This window comes from Tachypleus tridentatus, chromosome 2, assembly GCF_004210375.1.
Source record: "Tachypleus tridentatus isolate NWPU-2018 chromosome 2, ASM421037v1, whole genome shotgun sequence".
Taxonomy (NCBI): Eukaryota; Metazoa; Arthropoda; class Merostomata; order Xiphosura; family Limulidae; genus Tachypleus; species Tachypleus tridentatus.
In genome coordinates this window covers 155,482,298-155,497,785 of record NC_134826.1, presented here as the reverse complement: position 1 = coordinate 155,497,785, position 15,488 = coordinate 155,482,298, and positions in this window count along the sequence as shown.

The following is a 15,488-nucleotide window of genomic DNA, read 5'->3' as shown; positions in this document are numbered from 1 at the left end:
CACCCCGTGTACAGGACTTCAAGGTTAAAGTGGCGTATTGGTGTAGGACCACCAGGATCTTCTCCTGCTCTTTACGAATCACTACGTACGTAGGTAGATGTTTAGATAAACTGAAAATACAGGAACCATACCGAGGTGCCCACTCAAGTTATACAAAAGAGAGAAAATATATTTAATATCAACAAACAAATAAAATACCTGAAACATTACTAGTAAGTTATTAGTAATATATAAAATATTGACATTAAGACGCATTTCTAGCAGTAGTATAAACTGTAATATTAAAACACAATGTTAAAAGTAGTCTATATAGTGATACTAAAACACGAATTTAACACAAGCTTAGGCAGTGATATTAAACACGAACTTAACAAAATCCTAGACAGTGATATTAAACATGGAATTAGCAGCATTCTATATTGAGATATTAGATTAGAGTTAAGATAAGTCTAGATAGAAATATTTAAAAAAATGGAATTAGCAGTACTCTAAACAGATATTAAAACACAATGTTAACAAAAGTCTATATAATAATATAAAACCATGTAGCTAACAGCAGTCCAGATAGTAATATTAAAACACGGAGTTAACAGTAGTCTATATAAGGTTATTAATACACGATATTAGTAGTTATCTAAATTCTAGATAGTGAAATTAAAACCTAGACCCTCGGTGTGGATTCCTGTACGTGGTGAGGGGAACTCCCTGAGAAGGTTCTGCTCTTTCAGTTTACCTCTTCTGGGTTCTAAACATCCGCCCACGTGTTTTCCGCGCGTGGCGACTCTTCAAGGGGAGGAGTGGATTCTGGTGGTTGAGGGGTCCAACCCTAATGCACCACTTTGGCCTTGAATTCCTGTCGATGGGCAGTCTCCTAGGGTCAATCGGCTGGTGCCCTTGGTGCTAGGGTCAACCAAGTACCACTGTTGAATGTTCTCAACAGGTATTGTAAACATTGTATCTGATGATAGTGTTTGGGTATAGTGCTCACAAAACCCTGGTGTTGCTGCAGTATCCTTGTTTGACATTGTTGTGCGTCCCCTCATAGGGCTCCACGGTGGGTGAGGTTAGTGGGAACCGAAATATTCTTTATTTATTATGGATCCCACAAATAAAAAAGTAAACTTGTGATAAAACAGTCCATAGGTAAACGACCACGTGTTGAAGATTCTGAGCACCAATCTTCAAACTCTGTAACACCTCATTTTCTTATACAACGTGTTCGGGAAGACACTGTGCACTTATATATTTATTAACAGACATGTTTCAGTATAGAATATAGGAGGTAAATATGAATGACAAATATAAACAATGTTGAAAGTGGCCCCCGTTGGTATCAATACAGGCCTGGATCTTCTTATTTTGTTTCTAAACACCGATATCAGTTGCTGGCTTGAAATAGACTGAATAAAATATGATTACAAAACTGCACAGTGACTTTCTGAACACCATGTACTTCATTCTCTTTCACACAAATCTTTAGGGCAAATGTCTCCCTTTTTTATTCAGGAGGGACGAGAGGAACTTGCTGGCTCTCCTAAGTCAATCAAAAAACTTCGCTCTGATGACCTTAAAACTTCTCTTGCATTTGAAGGCAAATGGGGATATACACATTGAGGTTACTCCCCATGCTACTTTGAATTCATCACGAGGAGTTATTGTTGAAAGGGATTTGAACAACATCCCAGAGTCAGAGATCATAGCTGGTTTCTTCACCCGAGAAGTTTCTGCAGTGAGGCATATCTCCACTTGAAAAGATGGAATTATGATGCCGACCAATGTACTCATTTTAATATTTTCATTAACACGTCCACCTACTACAACTAAGACAGGTTATCTCAATAATAAGGTACGGCCGTATATTCTGAACTTTCTCAGATGTTTCCAATGTCAGTGGTATGGTCACTCAAATACATCATGTACTGGTTCCTTGACATGTGCTTCTCGTGCAAAGAAGGACCACGATGCCTGTGAGTATGAAACAGACCCCATTGATTTAACTGTAACGGCTCTCACTCATCCTACTTTTGTTCTTGCCCTAAGTGGTTGGAAGAAAAAGAGTTGCAGCATCTGAAGACAATTCAAAAATTACTTACCCTGAGGCTCAAAAGTTATTATCCACCACTTCACCTCAGATGTATACTGCTGCACTTCGTTTCACTACTACACTGGGAGTGCAGACATATCTCTCCATGTCTCCGTTCTCAAACCATATTAACAGTCTTTTGACCTCAATGGTTAAGAAACTTGATGTATCAACGTCAACACCCATCTATGTCCCTACCATTCATTCCTGCAAAACACCAGATCCTCTTCCTTTCGTTCTTGGATAAAAACATTTCCACGGGTACATCTACTCCTGCACCAAGATGCAAAATGGTCATTTCTTCACGTCCTCAGTCGTTGGAATCTTCTTCTAACATAAGAGACCTGCACAATTGACCTAGTGTAGGATCCACATAGTACAATAGAGCTCCCTCCAATAAAGAAAAAAAACGTGGTCAAAAACAGAAGTACTCTCCATCCAATTTGCTTACACATAAATAAAAATGACCACTTTGATACAATGGAACTGTCAAGATTTACGTTTTAACGTGGATGGCATCAAAGCTCTGATTATTTCTTACCATCCTGTACGTCTTTCCTTACGGGAAACATTTCTGAAACCTGCCGATACAATCACCTTTTGGCAGTTTTCTTTGTACAGAAATGATAGGCTGTATAATGGACGAGTGCATGGATGGGTGGCACTTTTGGTCAATCAGCATGTGTCTATCCTGTCTTTGCCACTTGAGACATCCTTAGAGGCCATAGCCATCTGTGTTTCTTTGGATCTTACCATCACTGTTTGTTCTCTCTACCTGTCTCCTGGAGAGACATATAATCAATCAGACCTTGATGCTGTCGTTGAATAGTTGCCGTTTCCCTTTTTAAACGTGGGGGACTTTAATAGACATAATCCCCTCTGTGGAGGTGCTGATATTGATGGAAGGGGGTCACTCAGTAGAGTATATGCTCTCAGATCACAGCCTTTCTCTTTTCAATACTGATTCTTATACTTATTTTCATGCCCCAAGTCACTCTTTTACTGATAGTGACCTCTCAATTTGCTCCCTTTCACTATTGTTCTATTTTTCATGGAGGGTTGACAACAACCTACGAGGCAGCGATAATTTTCCTATAATTTTGATAAATATTGGACGTGGTCGATGCCACCCGACCCGTATGCACGGGTGGAAGCTGGATCAAGCCAACTGGTCCTCTTTCACTACTCTTGTTCCTGTCATCATCTGTAAGCCATCAATAGACGACTGCATGGCAGAAGTAACTGACTGTACAACACAAGCAGCTGCTCAATGTAATCCTAAAACCTCAACACGTTTTCCACAATATCCTCATCAGTCAAAACGAATCTTGGATTAAATTCACAACCAGGATCTCTTCTACCACCAGTTCAGAAGTCATATGGGAAAAGATTTGAAAGGCCCAGTGGCCAGTATAATTTTGACCCCCTTTCGATCTTGCTCTCTGATGGCCAGGAAGTTTGTTTTTTAATCTTGCACAAAACTACATAAGGTCTATCTGCACTAGCCATCCCTAATTTAGCAGTGTAAGACTATAAGGAAGGCAGCTAGTCATCACCACCCACTGCCAACTCTTGGGCTACTCTTTTGCCAATTAACAATGGGATTGACCATCACATTATAACGCCCCCACGGGGCCAGGAAGTAGCTGATGCCCGTGAGCATCGCCAATACTCGGTGAAAGTTTTTGCTGGGTAACTAGTACTTCTGCTTCATCCTCCACCTTCTTAGCCATCAAAACTCGGGCACAGCAATCACCTCTTTCCTTTTGAGCTGATTCTCTCTATGACTATAATCGCTCCTTTACACCGGTGAAACTCAAACTAGCCCTTTTTTGGTCCGGCAGTACATCAGTCAGACCTGATGGTATGCACTATGAGATACTGCACGATCTTCCTCCTGCTTCTCTTGCTATTCTTCTGATTGTTTTAACTGGATCTGGCAGGAGAATGCTTTCTTGATTCATGGCACAAGGCTATTGGTACTACCTTTCTCTAAGACAGGGAAAGATTGCAACATTCTTTCAAACTACCATCCAATTGCTTTGATGAGCTGTCTCTGTAAGACCTTAGAGAGGATGGTTAATTCTCGTCTTGTTTGGTTCCTCGAATTAAAGAACCTCCTCTTACCCACCTAGTGTGGGCTCCAATGACAATGCTCCACCATGGGCCACCTGTTTCGACTTGAAAAGTCAATCAGAGAAATCTTTATCAAATGACATCTTGTATCAATATTATTTCATCTTGAGAAGGCTCATGATACTATGTGGAGGTAAGGCATTTTATGATATATCCACTTATATGGGTTACATAGCCATTTGCCTATTTTTACTGAGTATATTTTAATGGGCAGGTGATTCCAAGTTTCCATGGGCTCAATATTTTCCTATTCCTTCCTAGAGAAACTTGGAGTCCCTCAGGGCTGTGTTTGAATGTTACACTTTTCAGTATAAAGATTAATGCCATAACAGCTCAACTACCTCCTATTGTTGCAAACGGGTTCTATGTCGACGTTGCCTGTTATCAAACATGAGATATATTGAGCAGCAGCTACAGACTTCCCGCAATCTTTACTGAAATGGATCACAGCAAACGGTTTTAACTTCTCTCTCTCTAAAACCGTTTGCATGCACTTTTGCTGCCAATGGGGTATTAACCCTGATCCTGATTTTCATATTGGTGAAGCTGTGCTTCCTGTGGTTCCTTAGACAGAGTTCTAGTTGACCATAAGCTGACTTTTATACCATACATCAAACAGCTATGAGCCAAATGGACAAGAGCACTGAACATCCTCCATATCCTCTCTTCCACCACTTCAAGAGCAGATCAATGTTCTTTGCCAAAGACATATTGTGCTCTTGTTCGATCAAAATTAAACTATGGGTGTCTGGTCTATGGCTCTGCTAGGAAGATGCTAGACCCCGTTTATCATCAAGGGCTTAGGCTCTGCACTGGTGCTTTCTGCACTTCCCCAGTCCAGAGCTTATACACAGAGTCTCATGAACCTCCTCTACATCCCCACCATTTGCAACTGTCTTTACTGTATGCTTCAAAACTTCCTTACCAAACCATCCCACCTGGGGTTGTGTTTTCCTTTCTCGGTGGGCCATGCTTTTTCAGAACAGATGATCTGCCATTGCTCCTTCTGGCCTTCATATCCAGGTGCAGTTGGATGAATTGGGTCTGTCCTTGGATAACATTGCTGTATCCACTGGTCAGCCAATCCCACCATGGCGTATTACAGTCCCCAAATATGACCTATATTTAAGTCATCTGAGAAAAGTAGACACTTTCTCGATTGGAAGTACCGTCTTTTATTTACTAAACATCTTTCGAACAATCTTTCTATTCCAATTTATATGGAGGGTTCAAAATCTGGTGAGTCTGCAGGTTCTGCCATGGTTTGTTGTGGTTGTGCACAGTGTCCCTTCTGCAGTTTCTGTGTTCACTGCTGAACTGTACGCCATTTCTCTTGTCCTGAATGACATAGAAGCTAAGCAGTACTTAGATTGCACTATTTATACTGACTCGTTTAGTTCTCTAGTGACCCTGGAATCGTTTCATGTTCACTCCCACCCCGTTCTCGCCGATATCCAAAACTCACTGGCCCATTTCTCTTTAACATCTACTTCTATCCAGTTCTTCTTGATACCAGGTCACGTTGGTATTCGCGGGAAAGAGATTGCCGACACCGCTGCCAAATCTGTCTGCTCTAGCACTATCACTGCTGTGCCTGTTCCACACATGGACTATGGTCCTGTATTCAAGGCTCGGCTCCCTATCAGTTGGCAGTCGACTTGGAGTGAGCAACGTGAAAATAAGCTTTTCCAGATAAAACCTTGTATTGGACTTTGGCCATCTTTTTTCTGTAAGGATCGGAAGGAGGAAGATGTCCTGGTTAGGCTATGCATTAGTCACAGTCTCTAACTCATCCTTTTCTTTTATCTGGGATTGATTCACCATTATATAGTTTATGACACACAGATCACAGTAGCTCACATTTTATTGTCATGCCATCGTGACGACTCTCAACGACGGCACCAATTTGAACATGGTTTATCTTTAACGTTGGACAGTGTCATTGGCAATGGTGACACTGTCCACCTTACAAATGTTTTTAAGTTTTCCAAAAATTCCATTGGCTTTTGCAAATCTATCTAAGTTTTTAATTCATAAATTAGACTTGGTTTTTTCACATGATTCCTTTTTATGAATTAAAGTAAAACCACTTGGATATGAAATTATAAAATGGCCGTGACGTCAAATAACTCGAAACCTGGACTGGAAAAGGCAAACTTCAGCTCACTAACGCTGATGTTTGAACATACCTGATAGTCTTCCTGAAGAGTTATGATAATTACAGTTATGTTACAGAAAATCCTTTGCAACTTGTATTACTGTAACGTTTCTCTCACCTTTCTTTTGTTTTACCTTCATTCCTTTTTACAAATTTTAATAATATTACTTTAATTTTAACTTTTCACCGGTTGCTTGGCAAAGATAGCCTAGTTGTTTTGCGCCATAAAACACCAAACCAACCAACCGAGGTCTAGATTGTAACATTAAAACACGACGTTAGCAGTAGTCTAGACTGTAACATTAAAACACGACGTTAGCAGTAGTCTAGATTGTAACATTAAAACACGACGTTAGCAGTAGTCTAGATTGCGACATTAAAACGCGATATTAGCAGTAAAATAGATTGTAACATTAAAACACGAAGTCAGCAGTAGTCCAGATTGTGACATTAAAACACGTTAGCAGTAGTCTAGATTCTGACATTAAAACACCATATTAGCAGTAAACTAGACTAACATTAAAACACGACGTCAGCAGTAATCCGGATTGTGACATTAAAACACGATATTAGCAGTAAACTAGACTGTAACATTAAAACACGACGTCAGCAGTAGTCTAGATTCTAACACTAAAACACGACGTAAGCAGTAGTCCAGATTGTGACATTAAAACACGACGTCAGCAGAGTCTAGATTCCGACATTAAAACACCATATTAGCAGTAAACTAGACTAACATTAAAACACGACGTCAGCAGTAATCCGGATTGTGACATTAAAACACGACGTTAGCAGTAGTCCAGATTTTGACATTAAAACACGATATTAGCAGTAAACTAGACTAACGTTAAAACACGACGTCAGCAGTAGTCTAGATTGTGACATTAAAACACGACGTTAACAGTGGTCTAGATTGTGACATTAAAACACGACGTTAGCAGTAGTCCAGATTGTGACATCAAAACACGATATTAGCAGTAAACTAGACTAACGTTAAAACACGACGTCAGCAGTAGTATAGATTGTGACATTAAAACACGACGTCAGCAGTAGTATAGATTGTGACATTAAAACACGACGTTAGCAGTAGTCCAGATTGTGACATTAAAACACGACGTCAGCAGAGTCTAGATTCTGACATTAAAACACCATATTAGCAGTAATCCGGATTGTGACATTAAAACACGACGTTAGCAGTAGTCCAGATTGTGACATTAAAACACGATATTAGCAGTAAACTAGACTAACGTTAAAACACGACGTCAGCAGTAGTCCAGATTGTGATATTAAAACACGTTAGCAGTAGTCTAGATTCTGACATTAAAACACCATATTAGCAGTAAACTAGACTAACATTAAAACACGACGTCAGCAGTAATCCGGATTGTGACATTAAAACACGATATTAGCAGTAAACTAGACTGTAACATTAAAACACGACGTCAGCAGTAGTCTAGATTCTAACACTAAAACACGACGTCAGCAGTAGTCTAGATTCTAACACTAAAACACGACGTTAGCAGTAGTTCAGATTGTGACATTAAAACACGACGTCAGCAGTAGTCTATACTGTAACATTAAAACACGACGTCAGCAGAAGTTTTGATTGTGACATTAAAACATGACGTCAGCAGTAGTTTAGATTATAACATTAAAACACGACGTCAGCAGTAGTTTAGATTATAACATTAAAACACGACGTCAGCAGTAGTCTAGATTGTGACATTAAAACACGACGTTAGCAGTAGTCCAGATTGTGATATTAAAACACGACGTTAGCAGCAGTATAGATTGTGACATTAAAACAATTCTAACAGTTGGTAGCAGTGTAGGTGTATGACTAAATGTCAGTCAAGGTGACTCATTGAATACCTTCTGCTTAGTAATGTATTTTTAGGGTTAACACATAGGTCGTGCCCCTCCATAACAAGTTGTGTAAAGGAATTTCTGGGTGATGGGTTTGCAATACAAGTTTAAAACAAAATTGCTGGTGTCCTCGAATATGTAACCTGACAAACTAAATTCTTAAGTTAATTAAAGCACGTCTTGCTTTATTACACGGCACGTGTCAGTTCTCACTTTTCCATACAGTGCGTTTTGACTCACAAATAAAAACAAAACGACATCAAACAAAGAAAGTAAAGTCGGTTCTAATACAGAACATTTCTTGTTTAAACAGTAACAAACCAAAGTCAAGTATTACTACAGAGTTCCATCAATAATACAAGATACATGTAAGTCTGGTGTTACATTTGGATAAAAGATAACATTTCTGATATCATTCAGTAGCACTGGTTTACTGGCAATTACATCTAATTATTCCTATAGAAAATAAACAAACGTCTCAATCAATACATATCGATGATTCAAAACAATAAAAATATCTCAATACAATTTAAACACAGATAACTCAAATGATATAAACTGGTAAATTACCACCAATAATCTATCTAAACATATTGGTGAAGTACTTTAAAGTTTAAAAGAACAAAACGTTTCACAATGGTGAACACTTCCCGATCCCACGTCTATGGTATTTAACACAGAAAGGAATGGTTAGGTTTAGGATTCAATTACGACACATACGTTGAAAAACCAGTACTGATATTTCTGGGTTAAATCTTAAAACAAAAATTGTTTTCATCTGTCATTCTCAATGATGCAATAATATTAGCCATAATGTGAGTGTTAGAATAGGTTGAGTTCTGGTGTTTTAATTTGAAGAGCAATGGTGTAGTGTTAACCTGGAACAGCATTAGCCAAGTGTGATCCTGTTATAACAGGTTACTACTAACTCAGGTTGTGGTAGTTCAGTTAGTACAGCACTAGTCTCGTGTGATCCTGTTATAACAGGTTACTATTAACTCATTCTGGTAGTTCAGTTAGTACAGCACTAGTCAAGTATGATGCTGTTATAACAGGTTACTACTAACTCAGGTTCTAGTAGTTCAGTTGGTACAGCACTACTCTAGTATGATCCTGTTATATCAGGTTACTACTAGCTCAGGTTCTAGTAGTTTAGTTAGTACAGCACTAGTCCAGTGTGAACCTGTTATAACAGATTACTATTAACTTATTCTAGTAGTTCAGTTAGTACAACACTAGACCAGTGTGATCCTGTTATAACACATTACTACTAACTCAGGTTCTGGTCCTTCAGTTGGTACAGTACTAGTCTAGTATTAACCTGTTAAAACAGGTTACTACTAACTCATCCTGGTAGCTCAGTTGGTACAGCACTACTCTAGTGTGGTCCTGTTATAACAGGTTACTACTAACGCAGGTTCTGGTAGTTCAGTTGGTACAGCATTACTCTAGTGTGATCCTGTTATAACAGGTTACTACTAACTCATTCTGGTAGCTCAGTTGGTACAGCACTACTCTAGTGTGATCCTGTTATAACAGGTTACTACTAACTCAGGTTCTAGTAGTTCAGTTAGTACAGCACTAGTCCAGTGTGAACCTGTTATAACAGGTTACTACTAACTCATTCTGGTAGCTCAGTTGGTAGAGCACTACTCTAGTGTGGTCCTGTTATAACAGGTTACTACTAACTCAGGTTCTAATAGTTCAGTTAGTACAGCACTAGTCCAGTGTGATCCTGTTATAACAGGTTACTACTAACGCAGTTTCTGGTAGTTCAGTTGGTACAGCATTACTCTAGTGTGATCCTGTTATAACAGGTTACTACTAACTCAGGTTCTGGTAGCTCAGTTAGTACAGCACTAGTCTAGTGTGATCCTGTTATAACAGGTTACTATTAACTTATTCTTGTAGTTCAGTTAGTACAACACTAGACCAGTGTGATCCTGTTATAACAGGTTACTACTAACTCATTCTGGTAGCTCAGTTGGTACAGCACTAGTCTAGTGTGATTCTGTTATAACAAGTTTCTACTAACTCAGGTTATGGTCGTTCAGTTGGTACAGCACTAGTCTAGTGTGTTCCTGTTATAACAGGTTACTGCTAACTCATTCTGGTAGCTCAGTTGGTACAGCACTACTCTAGTGTGGTCCTGTTATAACAGGTTACTACTAACTCAGGTTCTGGTAGTTCAGTTGGTACACCATTACTCTAGTGTGATCCTGTTATAACAGGTTACTACTAACTCATTCTGGTAGCTCAGTTGGTACAGCACTACTCTAGTGTGATCCTGTTATAACAGGTTACTACTAACACAGGTTCTGGTAGTTCAGTTAGTACAGCACTAGTCCAGTGTGATCCTGTTATAACAGGTTACTACTAACGCAGTTTCTGGTCGTTCAGTTGGTACAGCATTACTCTAGTGTGATCCTGTTATAACAGGTTACTACTAACTCAGGTTCTGGTAGCTCAGTTAGTACAGCACTAGTCTAGTGTGATCCTGTTATAACAGGTTACTATTAACTTATTCTTGTAGTTCAGTTAGTACAACACTAGACCAGTGTGATCCTGTTATAACAGGTTACTACTAACTCATTCTGGTAGCTCAGTTGGTACAGCACTAGTCTAGTGTGATTCTGTTATAACAAGTTTCTACTAACTCAGGTTATGGTCGTTCGGTTGGTACAGCACTAGTCTAGTGTGTTCCTGTTATAACAGGTTACTGCTAACTCATTCTGGTAGCTCTGTTGGTACAGCATAATTCAATTATTATCCTGTTATATCAGGTTACTACTAACTCAGGTTCTGGTAGCTTTGTTAGTACAGCACTAGTCCAGTGTGAACCTGTTATAACAGGTTACTACAAACTCATTCTGGTAGCTCAGTTGGTAGAGCACTACTCTAGTGTGGTCCTGTTATAACAGGTTGCTACTAACTCAGGTTCTGGTAGTTCAGTTTGTACAAGATTACTCTAGTGTGATCCTGTTATAACAGGTTACTGCTAACTCAGGTTCTGGTAGTTCAGTTAGTACAGCACTAGTCTAGTGTGTTCCTGTTATAACAGGTTACGACTAACTCAGGTTCTGGTAGTTCAGTTAGTACAGCACTGTCTAGTGTGATCCTGTTATAACAGGTTACTACTAACTCAGGTTCCGGTAGTTCAGTTTGTAGCACTTATCTAGTGTGATCCTGTTATAACAGATGCCCTTAAAATGTCTTAGAACTTTTTGCAGTAGATGTATATTATATTCATACATGTGTTAACTGAGAGTATATGAAATTACTGTAAGGTGTATAAAGCACCTTAATTATTACTGAAAATCTTACAATTTAAGTTGATATAACTTCATAACAGTTGGATGAAAGGAGATCCCACTGTTTCACTTTGACCACAATGGTCTGCAAGTTGTCTGGTAGCTGTGTTGCAATGCAGAACTGTCATCACTGTATTTTCTATGGTTTCACTTGACCATTCTTCTCAGCCACTTGTGCACTCATAGTCTCTATGTGATAAGAGTGTACTTCATCTGTCTTTATCAGATGTGATAGACTACGATCATGAGTTTATTTGTAGAAGAAAGCCACATTGGGTTATTTGCTATGTCCACTATGGGCAACTGAACCCCTGATGTTAACATTGGAAGTCTGTAGACTTACTGCTGTCCTACTATGGGACATAGAGAGAGAGCTAGAAGCCACATTGGGTTATCTGCTATGTACACCATGGGCAAATGAACCCCTGATGTTAACATTGGAAGTCTGTGGACTTACTGCTGTCCTACTATGGGACATAGAGAAAGAGCTAGAAGCCACATTGGGTTATCTTCTATGTACACCATGGGCAACTAAACCCCTAATGTTAACAATGGAAGTCTGTAGACTTACTGCTGTCCTACATTGGAACATAGAGAGAGAGCTAGAAGCCACATTGGGTTATCTTGTATGTACATCATGGGCAACTGAACCCCTGATGTTAGCATTGGAAGTCCCTAGACTTACTGCTGTCCTACTATGGGACCTACAAAGAAAGCTAGAAGCCACACTGGGTTATCTTCCATTTTTCTTCACTTAAATAAGAAGAAAATTCTCAGCTTGTTATCATCACATATTACAGCTAGTCCAGTAGTATTCTTATGTCACTGGTGCTATGGTGAAGTCCACTAGTCTTCTTATGTCACAGGTGCTACGGTGAAGTCCAGTAGCATTCTTATGTTGCAGGTGCTACGGTGAAGTCCAGTAGCATTCTTATGTTACAGGTGCTACGGTGAAGTCCAGTAGCATTCTTATGTCACGGGTGCTATGGTGAAGTCCAGTAGTATTCTTATGTCACACATGCTACAGTTAAGACTAGTAGCACTCTCATGTTACAGGTGCTACAGTCAAGACTAGTAGCACTCTCATGTCACAGGTGCTACGGTGAAGTCCAGTAGCACTCTTATGTCACAGGTGCTACGGTGAAGTTCAGTAGTATTCTTATGTCACAGGTACTACGGTGAAGTCCAGTAGTATTCTTATGTCACACATGCTGCAGTTAAGACTAGTAGCACTCTCATGTTACAGGTGCTACAGTCAAGACTAGTAGCCCTCTCATGTCACAGGTGCTACGGTGAAGTCCAGTAGCATTCTTATGTCACAAATGCTACAGTTAAGACTAGTACATCTCTTACGTCAAGGTAAAGGCCAGTAGAGTTTTTATGTCACATATGCTGAGTAATTATATTACAAATATTTCTAAAACATTTTGTGTTTTACCATGTCTTGTTTAATGACCACTGGTATATGTATAACTAGTAACCAACCATAAGGTGTTTATGACACAACAGGTAAACCTACTCAGTGAACTATTTACTCATTGATTAAAAACTCTCACTGAGATACAGGTTTTGTATGCACGTATTGTAATACCGTACAAAACACTGAGATACAGGTTTTGTGTGCACGTATTGTAATACCCTACAAAACACCGAGATACAGGTTTTGTGTGCACGTATTGTAATACCCTACAAAACACTGAAATACAGGTTTTGTGTGCAAGTATTGGAATACCCTACAAAACACTGAGATACAGGTTTTGTGTGCACGTAATGTAATACCCTACAAAACACTGAAATACAGGTTTTGTGTGCAAGTATTGGAATACCCTACAAAACACTGAGATACAGGTTTTGTGTGCACGTATTGTAATACCCTACAAAACACTGAAATACAGGTTTTGTGTGCAAGTATTGGAATACCCTACAAAACACTGAGATACAGGTTTTGTGTGCAAGTGTTGTAATACCCTACAAAACACTGAAATACAGGTTTTGTGTGCAAGTATTGGAATACCCTACAAAACACTGAGATACAGGTTTTGTGTGCACGTATTGTAATACCCTACAAAACACTGAAATACAGGTTTTGTGTGCAAGTATTGGAATACCCTACAAAACACTGAGATACAGGTTTTGTGTGCACGTATTGTAATACCCTACAAAACACTGAAATACAGGTTTTGTGTGCAAGTATTGGAATACCCTACAAAACACTGAGATACAGGTTTTGTGTGCAAGTATTGTAATACCCTACAAAACACTGAAATACAGGTTTTGTGTGCAAGTATTGGAATACCCTACAAAACACTGAGATACAGGTTTTGTGTGCAAGTATTGTAATACCCTACAAAACACTGAAATACAGGTTTTGTGTGCAAGTATTGAATACCCTACAAAACACTGAGATACAGGTTTTGTGTGCAAGTATTGAATACCCTACAAAACACTGAAATACAGGTTTTGTGTGCAAGTATTGAATACCCTACAAAACACTGAAATACAGGTTTTGTGTGCAAGTATTGGAATACCCTACAAAACACTGAAATACAGGTTTTGTGTGCAAGTATTGGAATACCCTACAAAACACTGAGATACAGGTTTTGTGTGCAAGTATTGGAATACCCTACAAAACACTGAGATACAGGTTTTGTGTGCAAGTATTGGAATACCCTACAAAACACTGAGATACAGGTTTTGTGTGCAAGTATTGAATACCCTACAAAACACTGAGATACAGGTTTTGTGTGCAAGTATTGGAATACCCGAGAAAACATTATTTATTTATACAATCTATCTGTTACTTTACTATCAGATAAAACATTCTTACTTCAGACATTTAAAATAATGAAAGCCTTAGTAATTATCTTGTGATTAAACCAAGAAAAATATTAAAATCTGTTCTATATTCTTATATTATTTACAAAACTAATCCATTAGTACACACTTGGACATTTCATTCCTAGATTTGATGAATATCAACCACGTTGTGTATTTTGTGGCATTTTACCAAAAACACCTCAGTACAACACTAACTTGTCACCAAAAACACCTCAGTTCAACACTAACTTGTCACCAAAGACACATCATTACAACACTATCTTCTTACTAGAGACACTTCAATACAACATTAACTTTTTATCAAAGACACTTCAGTACATCTGTCATCTTACCAAAGACACTTCAGTATGACACTAACTTGTCACCAAAGACACATCATAACAACACTATCTTCTTACTAGAGACACTTCAATACAACATTAACTTTTTATCAAAGACACTTCAGTATGACACTAACTTGTCACCAAAGACACATCATTACAACACTATCTTCTTACTAGAGACACTTCAATACAACATTACCTTTTTATCAAAGACACTTCAGTACATCTGTCATCTTACTAAAGACACTTCAGTATGACACTAACTTGTCACCAAAGACACATCATTACAACACTATCTTCTTACTATGGACACTTCAATACAACATTAACTTTTTATCAAAGACACTTCAGTATGACACTAACTTGTCACCAAAGACACATCATTACAACACTATCTTCTTACTAGAGACACTTCAATACAACATTAACTTTTTGTCAAAGACACTTCAGTACATCTGTCATCTTACCAAAGACACTTAAGTACAACACTAACTTGTCACCAAAGACACATCATTACAACACTATCTTCTTACTAGAGACACTTCAATACAACATTAACTTTTTATCAAAGACGCTTCAGTACATCTGTCATCTTACCAAAGACACTTCAGTACAACACTAACTTGTCACCAAAGACACATCATTACAACACTATCTTCTTACTAGAGACACTTCAATACAACATTACCTTTTTATCAAAGACACTTCAGTACATCTGTCATCTTACTAAAGACACTTCAGTATGACACTAACTTGTCACCAAAGACACATCA